The sequence below is a fragment of the Dipodomys spectabilis genome, unplaced genomic scaffold (genome assembly GCF_019054845.1).
Source record: "Dipodomys spectabilis isolate Male_0828 unplaced genomic scaffold, ASM1905484v1 ptg000122l, whole genome shotgun sequence".
NCBI classification, from domain to species: Eukaryota; Metazoa; Chordata; class Mammalia; order Rodentia; family Heteromyidae; genus Dipodomys; species Dipodomys spectabilis.
This window is the reverse complement of record NW_024870799.1, coordinates 1,570,918-1,581,109: the sequence shown is the minus strand read 5'-3', so window position 1 is coordinate 1,581,109 and position 10,192 is coordinate 1,570,918. Positions and strand designations below refer to the sequence as shown.

Sequence of the window (10,192 nt, the reverse complement as noted above, 5' to 3'; positions counted from 1 at the left end):
ATTGTAACTTGCACCCTAAACTTGAAAAATTTGTAATGTCAATATTGTCTACTTGTCAAATGTTATTTTGGTGAATGTGATTTTTAAAAGATTATTTGAAAAGGAATCTGTTTTCAGGAGATTAAGTGTAGGTTATCATTGGTTTGAGAATGATAACATTTTTATTCTACAGAAACAAGTTTTACTGAAGTACCAGTATTTTGAAGCATTAACGATCTTCTCAATTAATGTTTTTGTGAATTATATTTGACCTGTAAGTCAAGTTTTCCTAGTCTTGGTAGACCAATTACGGATCTATCGTTCTAGGAACTATTTTTTTTGCCTACTTATGCTGGACTGAAATCTTTGAGTAATCATTAGAAGAGGGGTATTAAAAATAATTTTGTGACATTTGTGATCTTGGTCACTCATATGGGCTGGTCATTTGTAAACTGAAAGTTTGAATTACTGTACTTTCTCTGAGATTTTGTGATCTCATCTTTCATTTTAAGTTGCATTGCATTACACAATTGCTTACCACTAATTCTGGTGTCATAAGGAATTGAGATGGATTTTCAATTACTTTCTGTTGGCATGTTTCATGAGCCTAGGTGAGAAATCTTCCCCTTGTTATGAGATGAAGAGGATAACTAAGACCTGGGATCCTAGGACCCGTGGGTCCTGCAGAAGAATAATACCTTTTAGATATCGTATCAGCAAAATTTGGGTACAATCAGTAGAAATGCTTCAGAAATATAGAGAAAAACATTTTGCAACCAGTGAGTTAAAACAATAAACAGAGCAGCAGAGTAAAATCCCTTATAGATTAGAGGAAAACAATTGTTTTTTTTTTACAATGTGAATTCAGAAGACCAAGAATATTTAGAACATATCACAAGTTTATACCAAAGACATTGCATTGATACTTTTTATATTCTAATTTACATTCTAAACCTTATTATTTATATTCCAATCTATTTATTGTAATAAATATCTATTTATTTGTCAAATTATCAATTAATTCTAGTAAATTCCACTGTGTGAAATAAAATATCAGCACGTATAAATATAAAATATATAACTATAAAATATAATAAAAAAGGCACATGTTTTGCAATGTTCTGTTGTGGTTACGGTATCAAAGGCAACTGTCTTTTAAAATATTATTCCATTATTTCTACCTCAGTGTTTGGTAGAGTTGGACCTAAAGCTTTACCATTTGGAGATTTACAGCCTAGAGACAAGAGGAAACACTGTGATTAAAACATTACCAATTTAAGGCCTAATATCGAGGAGAAACATCTAGACTTCTCTTGTAACTATGAAAATATTTGATGAAAGAAAGGCAGTAGTGTAAATTCCTGCCTGGATGGATGGTAGACTGGCCAGGACATTTGGTAATCATGCATGTGAAATTTTTTTCACCTTCTTGGCTTTAGCTACTATTGAAATGTTAGGTATAAAAAACAATTATATTTTGATAAAATACCTTCTAGCCTAAAAGATTCTGTCTTAACTGTTTATCTCTCTATGATCCCTTTTAACTAATATTAGTTTTGTTCCAATAAGAAAATCTATGCTGTCAGGGTAAGATATTCTGATTGATCTGTTGGTACAGGGAAGAAGAGTAAGGGTCAGGTAGACATTTGTACCAGTAAGACATCATTTAGGAATTTTTAAGCTGCAGAAGTTTAGAAGTAGCTCGTAAGCAAGGCTTACTTTGAATCCATTAACTCCACAAAGCTAACTCAGTTTATAAATAAGTACTTGAAAAACAATCACCTTTGGACCTAGCTATAAAGGCTTCAAAGTATGATCAAATTTAAAATGAAAAAGACTTAAAATAGTCATTGACAAAAAAATTGCAAATGTGAGCAATCGACCAAACAATATAAGCTTTTCCCAATATACACAGAATTTTAGAGAAGTAAGATCAATAACATTTTTAGGAACAATAAGGTTTCCTAGTTACAAACAGTCAACCAAGGATATATGCCTGTATAAAGATTGTATCAATAACTACTTAAATTTACAGGATACTACATGCTTCAGCAGGACTTTTACCCAAATTACTACAATATAGAGATTATCATGGCATTTGCACAAGGATGATATGAAAATTTGTGAATTATTCCATATTTTTCATTCTTGAGAGAGATGCAAGAAATGAAAAACAGTTATTAAAAATTTATTACAAAAATACAAGTCGTTATGTCGAAAAACGAACTTTACAACTTTGTGCGGGTGGAGGGGTAGCAGGGAGGATTGAGTGGGAGAGCAGGGGAAGGATGGGAATGAATGGGAAGGGTAAATACAGGAGGAGGCTACAATGCTTGATGAGAAATGTACTCATTATCTTGCCCATGTAATTGTAAACCCTCTGTACAGTATTTTCACAATAAAAAATTAAAAAAGGCAAATGTAACAATATATGTAATTCATTGAACTGAAAGTTAGTTTGACATCAGTGCATTAAATCCTCACCTTAGAATGGCCTTTACATAGCATAATCTTTACAAAACATTTGAAATTGGATAACATTGTCATTTTATCCCAAAGAAATAAAATACTATAAGGACCTAGGAAAAAAAGGAATCTTAAACTTTTTCTATATGGAATGCTATCTGAAATAACACATTTTTTAATGAACCTATATATTATAAAACAATGTATAATTCAAAGTATTATATCTAGGAGAGAATTAAATAGATTATGGACATTATACAAACAAAATACAGAGTATTTTAAAATATACTTTTTTCATACAAGCACCAGAAATATTTTTAGTTTCTGTACTACTCATTTCAACAGATAAGTTAAAGTGATTTCTGATTTAAAAATCACAAACCCTGCAGAAATCATTATAGATGTATACACACAACTCTTGAATACATTTTGACATCAAAGTCAGGCAATTCATTGAAGAATACTATGGAATCCATGAATTTTTAAAGTAAGATATTGCTGTTGCTTTGTATTGTGAAAATATTTTGTACAGACACAAAGATGGATTGGCATTTTTGAAATTTAAGAATCTTAACCAAACCATTATGAGTTAGGAGAACAATTTTTACAGCCTTCCACAATTTAAAAGAGGTAGTGATACATATTTATCCTTTTGGCAATATTAAATGCAGTTTCTTCCAAGTTGTTCTTCAGACCTGGTTTGATATAATGCTTCAATAGAAGGCGATCCAGCATATCTTTGCTATTTCTATTCCAAGCAGTAAGATGCAAGGGAGTCAAGAGGACTTTACTTTGGGCATTGGTATCTGCCTCAATGTGAACTAAGAAAGCAGCCACTCTGGTATTATTCAACATATAAGCACTGTGCAGGGGTGTCTAGCCATTCACAGTAATTGCATGAATATCTGCCTTGAGCCACCAACTCATGGACAATGTCTAAGTGCCCACTGGAGGCTTCCCGATGAAGAGAGGTATCTGAACTGTAGTAAGCCGATTATTTTCAGCAGCCCAAACAAAAATTTGTTTTAATACTTCTCCATTTTTTTTTTTGCGAATGATACCATTCCTCACTTTTTCAGCTTGTTCCTTGTCTTCATCAGAATTGCCTAACCAGAGACAGTGAGTACCAGTGGGAATGGGGTGCACATGTATTCCCTAATAGTTCACGTTGGTTGAACTGGTCAGAAAAATCCAGTGAATTTTCTACATCTGTTATTTCACCATGATTTTCTTTCTCTTTTTCCAATTTTACTATTGGAAATTATTCTAACTGGAGATTAGGGAATTGATAGAGAGCAGAGGAAAGGTTTTCCTCCATATTCAAAGGTACAGACTGAAAATGGTACCAGTGGTGTCTTCATGTGCAGCTTATTATAGGAATGAGAAAATATGAAATAATGCCTCCTATGTAAATGATTTGGGAAATGGCAGAGCAGAAAGTGAAATGATGCAACCAAAAATATAAAAGCAAAATAAATTAGGATAATTATGGAGCAGTCACATTATCTATGAGAACCATGAAAGGGAGAGAGGAAGAGAGAGACAGATGTGCAATGACGATGCCTCTGATCAATTTATAGAGCAAACAATTTTATTTTTTAAAAGAGATGGAAATGGAATTTATGTATTTACTTGAATTTAGTAAATACATTTTTATTAGCCTACATAAAGAGACATAGCTTTGACCAAATTACAGACAAAAATCTAAATCCTTGATAATTCTAGTAACAGATCTGACTGAAATCAATTGAATCACACTTTTCCTGTAGAGTAAAGGAATAGGTCCAGGCTAGGAAAGCAGCTAGAGAAGACAGGCCGATTGTATCTGTGACAAAACTTTGTGGAAAATGGTATCAAGGATTAATTACTGGTGATCCACTTGCACTGGAAGTGTGAATCTGAACTATTGCTTGCTGATTCTGAACTATTGCTTTAATAATTATAAGTTCCAAGAAGAAAAGGTGAGATTTAATTGATAGCAAAGGATTAGTAATTCACTTTGACTTCTCATTAAGCACCTTCAATCATCAAAATCACATGAAGACAATAGACAGGCCTACTTTTTTAGATGAAAGCAAGTATCTTTAAAAACAAGGTAATTAAGTATTCCTACAAAGGACTTCTATTTTACTACCGCATTATATAGTTTTTTCTAATGTTGGGTAACAAATAATGGATCTATTAGAAAGCTCTTACAGCTCATATGTTCAATAGTGAGTTCTCTTATATTATACCATGGTATTTTTGTTTATGGTTTTAAGAAGAAATTTACTGGCTTAAATTTCTGACAAGACAATATCATCACTGTACAACTTGCTTCTATACTCTAAGTTTTAAATTACTATCTAATATGTGTATTAGATAGCTATAGAGGAAAAACTAGAAGCCACACTCGTGGCTCATGTGTTTATCCTAGCTAATCAGAAAGATGAAACTGAGGATTGTGGTTTGAAACCAAACCAAACAAAAAAAAGTCCATTAAATTCTGATTTGAAAGTAACCAGCAAAAGCTAGAAATGGAGCTGTGGGACAAGCAGTAAAATTCTAGGCTTGAGAAAACTACAACAAAAAATCAACAAATTCTGGGACAGAGCCAGGCCATGAGTTCAAGCCTAGTATTAGCACCAAACAAATTAATTAATTAATTAATTAAAATAAATTAAGTGGTCACATGTGGCAAGGCAAGTAAAATGTAACACCCATGGTGACTGGATTGTGTATTATTTTGTAATAAGGCAAATTAACGTTTGTCCTAATCACTAAAACTTTATTTGTACTTTTTTGTACTAAACCCTGAATTTAGCATGCAAGTATATGTGTGTACATGTGCACACATGTGTTTATGTGTATATGTGTGTGTGTGCTGTTGCAATGTTGCTTGCCAATGTGGACAAGGTGAGGCTCAAAAGAGCTAACTGTGTTGCAATGTTTTTATTTATCAGTGTTCTGTCATGTCATTTCTGTGGAGCCACCCTTCTGTACATTTTATTTGTCAAATAATAACATCATCATAATCAAAGCATATACAAAATTAAGTTAGATAAAAGAGACCACTTTCAGCTCTTATTATATGTTAGGTAAGAAGAAACAGATATAATTAGGTAGTAAGTTATTGCTGTAAGATGACTGTCAGTACAAAATATGTATTTGACCTCTTAAATTGGTTATACTTTTAAGATATACTCATGGAGTGAGTTTCACTGATTTGACCAAACAGGTATTACACTCTGGTTATTCACAAGATGAATAAACTCTTTCCGGATTTCTGTTGAAAATAACTTTCTTTGTAACATCATATCTAGTCTCACTAAGATAATCAACCCTGTATTTATTAGGTTTGAATATCCCATCATATTGACTGAAAACCAGTATTGTGGATATGCTTGCTAGATATACCTTTCAAAACAAACAAACAAAAAGCATGTGTCACCTCCAGATTGTGGATGCATTTGAAGTTGTTTTGTACATGCAATGGGATCTTCACTAATGGCTCTTTCGTGGAAGTAACTATCACAACTTTAACAAATAAGGCTTTTCGAATATCTTTTCCAATATAAATAACAACCCCGAGAGCGTCTTGCAATTTCTGAAAAGCCTTTGAATATTTTCAGTATTATTTCAGTTCATTGACTATAGAGCTATAGACATTTCTGAAATAAATATTAAGATATGAAGATGTAAGTGGGTATATAGGCTTTTTATGCAATAGAATATTATGAAATATTATGAAATAGAATAAAAGGATATAAGTGAATTTGGTAAGCTAATTATTAGTATAACTTTGTTTTCTAGTAACAGTTTTTTTTTCTTATTTTTGGGTCCGGTCGTGGGGCCTTGAACTCTGGGCCTGGGCACTGTCCCTCCACTCTTCAGCTCAAGGCTAGTGCTCTACCGCTTGAGCCACAGCGCAACTTCCGGCTTTTTCCTTTTTGCTTATGTGGTGCTGAGGAATCGAACCCAGGGCCTCATGCATGCAAGGTAAGCACTCTACCACTGAGCCACCTTCCCAGCCCCAGTAACAGTTTTTTGAATGTAGATGATGCAGTTAAATTATTTCCTTTGTGGCTCTGTACTTCAGTTAGTTTTATAATCTTGATAATTATAAGAGTGAATTTGTAGAAAAATAAAGGTATTTGAAAATGAAGGATTAATCTTGTGTTTTCTGTCCTACTCCCAAGAAAATGAGTTATTTTCAATTGTTAATATTTTATCATTGAATCTTCAATATCACAAGAAATTTTGAAAAACATGCAGTAGTATTGATGTCTTTTTAAAACAATTGTATTCACAAGTTGGAGAGTCTTTAATTCATGCTTAGGTCTTGGTGTCCATGATTTTTAACCTCTCGTTCCTAACATTAATGATAGGTAAGACTGCATTTTTGGGTATATGAAAGGTAAATATTCATCTGGGGTCAAAGGTGATTTTTATATCAGTCTTGCTTTAATAACATTTTAAAGTAAAACATTTCTCTCAAAATGTTGGGTATAAAAAGCAATCAAAATACTTCTAATGGTAAACAACTTATGTGAGCTACAATGTGGAAATGATTGATCTATAAGACCTGCAATCTGTTTCCATCAGGAATTGGGGAGATTATTCTTTCAGTATGACTGCGATGCAGTGTTGTTATGGGATAGAATATAATTTCTACAATTTTGAGCTAGAAATCAAGAATGTTATAGTTTAGCAGTTCCTTTCACCAGGGAGGTATAAATTGATTATGAACTTGCATATTGCAGTTACCTATTTCCTTTTTTTTTTTTTTTTTGGTTGGTCTTGGCACTTGAACTCTGGGCTTGAGTACTGTCCCTGCACTCTTCCGCTCAAGTCAAGCACTGTACCGCTTGAGCTACAGTGCCACTTCTGGTTTATTAGCAGTTTATTATAGATAAGAATATCTCGGACTTTCCTGACTGGGCTGTCTTTGAACCGCGTTCCTCAGATCTCAGCCTCCTGAGTAGCTACGATTACAGGTCTAGCCACCGACATCCCGCTTAGTTTCCTATTTTCTAACAAAGATAAAGTGACATATTATTAAAGTGTGGACAATAATTCTGGGAAATTTTCCTAGAATTAGTGGACTAAGTACTGGTATTTTAGTCACAAAATAGAATGAAGTTATTTGATATGGTGGGAATGGGCCGCAGGCTAAGATTTACCATTTGTGAAATGTTGTACTAGTAATTCCAACTCTGAAGACTTCAATATCATCATCTGAGAATTAGAAATAGAAGTAGTTCTACTTTATGGGATTATTGTGAGGATTAAATTAGATACCATAGGTAACGTACTTGGAAAAACAATCAGCATTTGATCCTTTCTACCTGTTATTTTATCATGTGATGAATTCTAACATTTTTACTGTGATTTTTATATTGTTTCTCTTTAGGATATGCAATGTGATGTATTGACATTCATTTTGTTGGTCACTTTTCTGTCATTTTGAGGAAAATAACTGCAAAGAAAATTTCTGAGAAGGAAACTATTATTTTGACTCATGATTTAAGAGAACACAGTTTAAGGTTCAGATGTCTCCACTGTTTTTTTGGGGAGGGGGTCCGGTCGTGGGGCCTGAACACTGGGCCTGGGTGATATCCCTCAGCTGTTCAGCTCAAGGCTAGCTCTCTACCACTTGAAACACAGCGCCACTTCTGGCTTTTTATTTTTGCTTATGTGGTGCTGAGGAATCGAACCCAGGGCCTCAGGCCTGCAAGGCAAGTTCTCTACCACTGAGCCACCTTCCCAGCCCCGTCTCCATTGTTTTTAATTATATTTTTATTAAATAGTTGTATGAAGGCATTTCCATTCAACAAATCAGTTTATAAGTACAATGGATCTTTACGTAACTTTCCAATACCCTTCCAAACCTCACCCCACTTTCATTGCTTCTAGTTTCTGCATTGAATATTATACCTTCCCTCTCTTCATCCATAACTCTCTTTATTCCTTCCCTTTGACTTCCGCTCATATCTTCCAAATGATAGTTTCTTGGTATTCACTTTGTTGGAATAAAAGTTCAATTTTATAAGAAATTACACTTTTAAATACTCGTCTGCAAAGAGCATGCTTTGGTTAATACTGTTGTGTAAACTTGCATAAAATCCTATGTTCCAAATATGCGACAGAACATGGGTCCTTCGTGTGTCTGGCTCTGACTTAGTTTACTTAACATATTTTTAGATCTATCTATTTCTTTGCAAATTACGTAACAGTCTTCATAATGGATGGGTGCAATCCAACTGTGTATATGTGCCCCACTTTCTCCAACCATCCCTCAACCATAAGACATCTGGGCTGTTTTCATAACTTGGCTAAGGTAAATAGTGCAGCACTCAACATGGTTGTGGAAGTGATTTTCTGTATCTTTTGGAAGAATTCATCACTATCTTTCTGGGAGCAATCCTCTAGACAATTTTCCAGAATAAGCACATCCCTCCTTTCATCTCCATCACAACGTTTTGCAAGGCCTTAAAAACACATTACCCCCTACAGGTCTCAATAAGCTAAAACCACACTGGGCCCATATTCTTTCAATACATTTTTTTTCATGATTATACACATAATTTACTGAGAACCTTCTACGTACTTTTCTAATGTGGGAAAGAGGGACATGACAATAGAGTAAAAGTAAGAAAATTTCAATTTAATGAGCTATTATAATATTTAAAAACATTTTCAGCTCTAACTCATAGCCTCACTTACTATTATTTTAATCTTTATTTGAGTACTTCATCAATCCCCTAAATTATAACAGGTGCGTTAAATACAAAAGCAAAAATTGTGGTTTGATTTTGATACTCATGTGTGAGGATGCACAATATGGGCAAATAGATAGATTGGAATTAATACCCATTATCCATTATGTTAAATTAAGATGGTTTTCCCAAACTGATTCTCGCAATTCATATTCCATTAAACAACAAGAAACTTGTGACAATTCCCTTTGTTTGCTCCTTAATAACTTTTGTTTATTTTACAACGAAGGTTGATATTTCATAAATCTACTGTAGATACAAAGATACGATAAAATATTTCTGTCTGTATGCATTGATATATACATACACACATCTATTACACAGGTTGTAATGATAATTTATAACTTCTGTAACTACATGATTTACTAAACTATTTAAAAAATAGACAGCTTATGTCTGGAATCCTGGTTACTCAGGAGGATGAGATCTGACGATCATGGTTTGAAGCCATTTTGGCAAGAAAGTCCATGAGCCTCTTATCTCCAAACAACAAACAGAAAATCAGAATTGGAACTGTGGCTCAAAGTAATAGAGTGGTAGCCTTGAGAGATAAAGCTCAGGGCATCACACAGGCTCTTAGTTCAAGAACTACAATCTAGCCAAAAATCTAATTTACACCTGTGTAAGTAGAATATTTCCATCACCCAAATGCATATCCATACTCATTTGCAAGATAACTCTGTTATGTCTGGAGTTCCACACAACATTATAGCTTAAGTAGAAGGGATCACAACATGGGTTCACTCTATCTCTCTCATGGTTTTTTTTCTCCACTGAAATACTCAAATCTTACAATCATTCCAATTATTTAAAGTTATAGCTTTTTTCTTCATTACCAATAATAGAGTTTGCATTGAGTGTCTTGTGTCTCCTAAATGGGTGTTCTTAACACTTTGTCATGCCCCAGCCCTAAATTACCATGATTATTTTTCAGATAGAATCTGGCTTCCTCCTTGTGTATGATCTTGGGCTCATTCCACTTTATGTTA

The 10,192-nt window shown here is 33.7% G+C and overlaps 1 pseudogene; it reads left to right on the top strand.

The window, feature by feature from the left end:
• The first annotated feature begins 2,022 nt into the window (after positions 1–2,022).
• Positions 2,023–2,122, top strand: LOC122115636 (annotated as a pseudogene).
• The last annotated feature ends 8,070 nt before the right edge of the window (positions 2,123–10,192 follow it).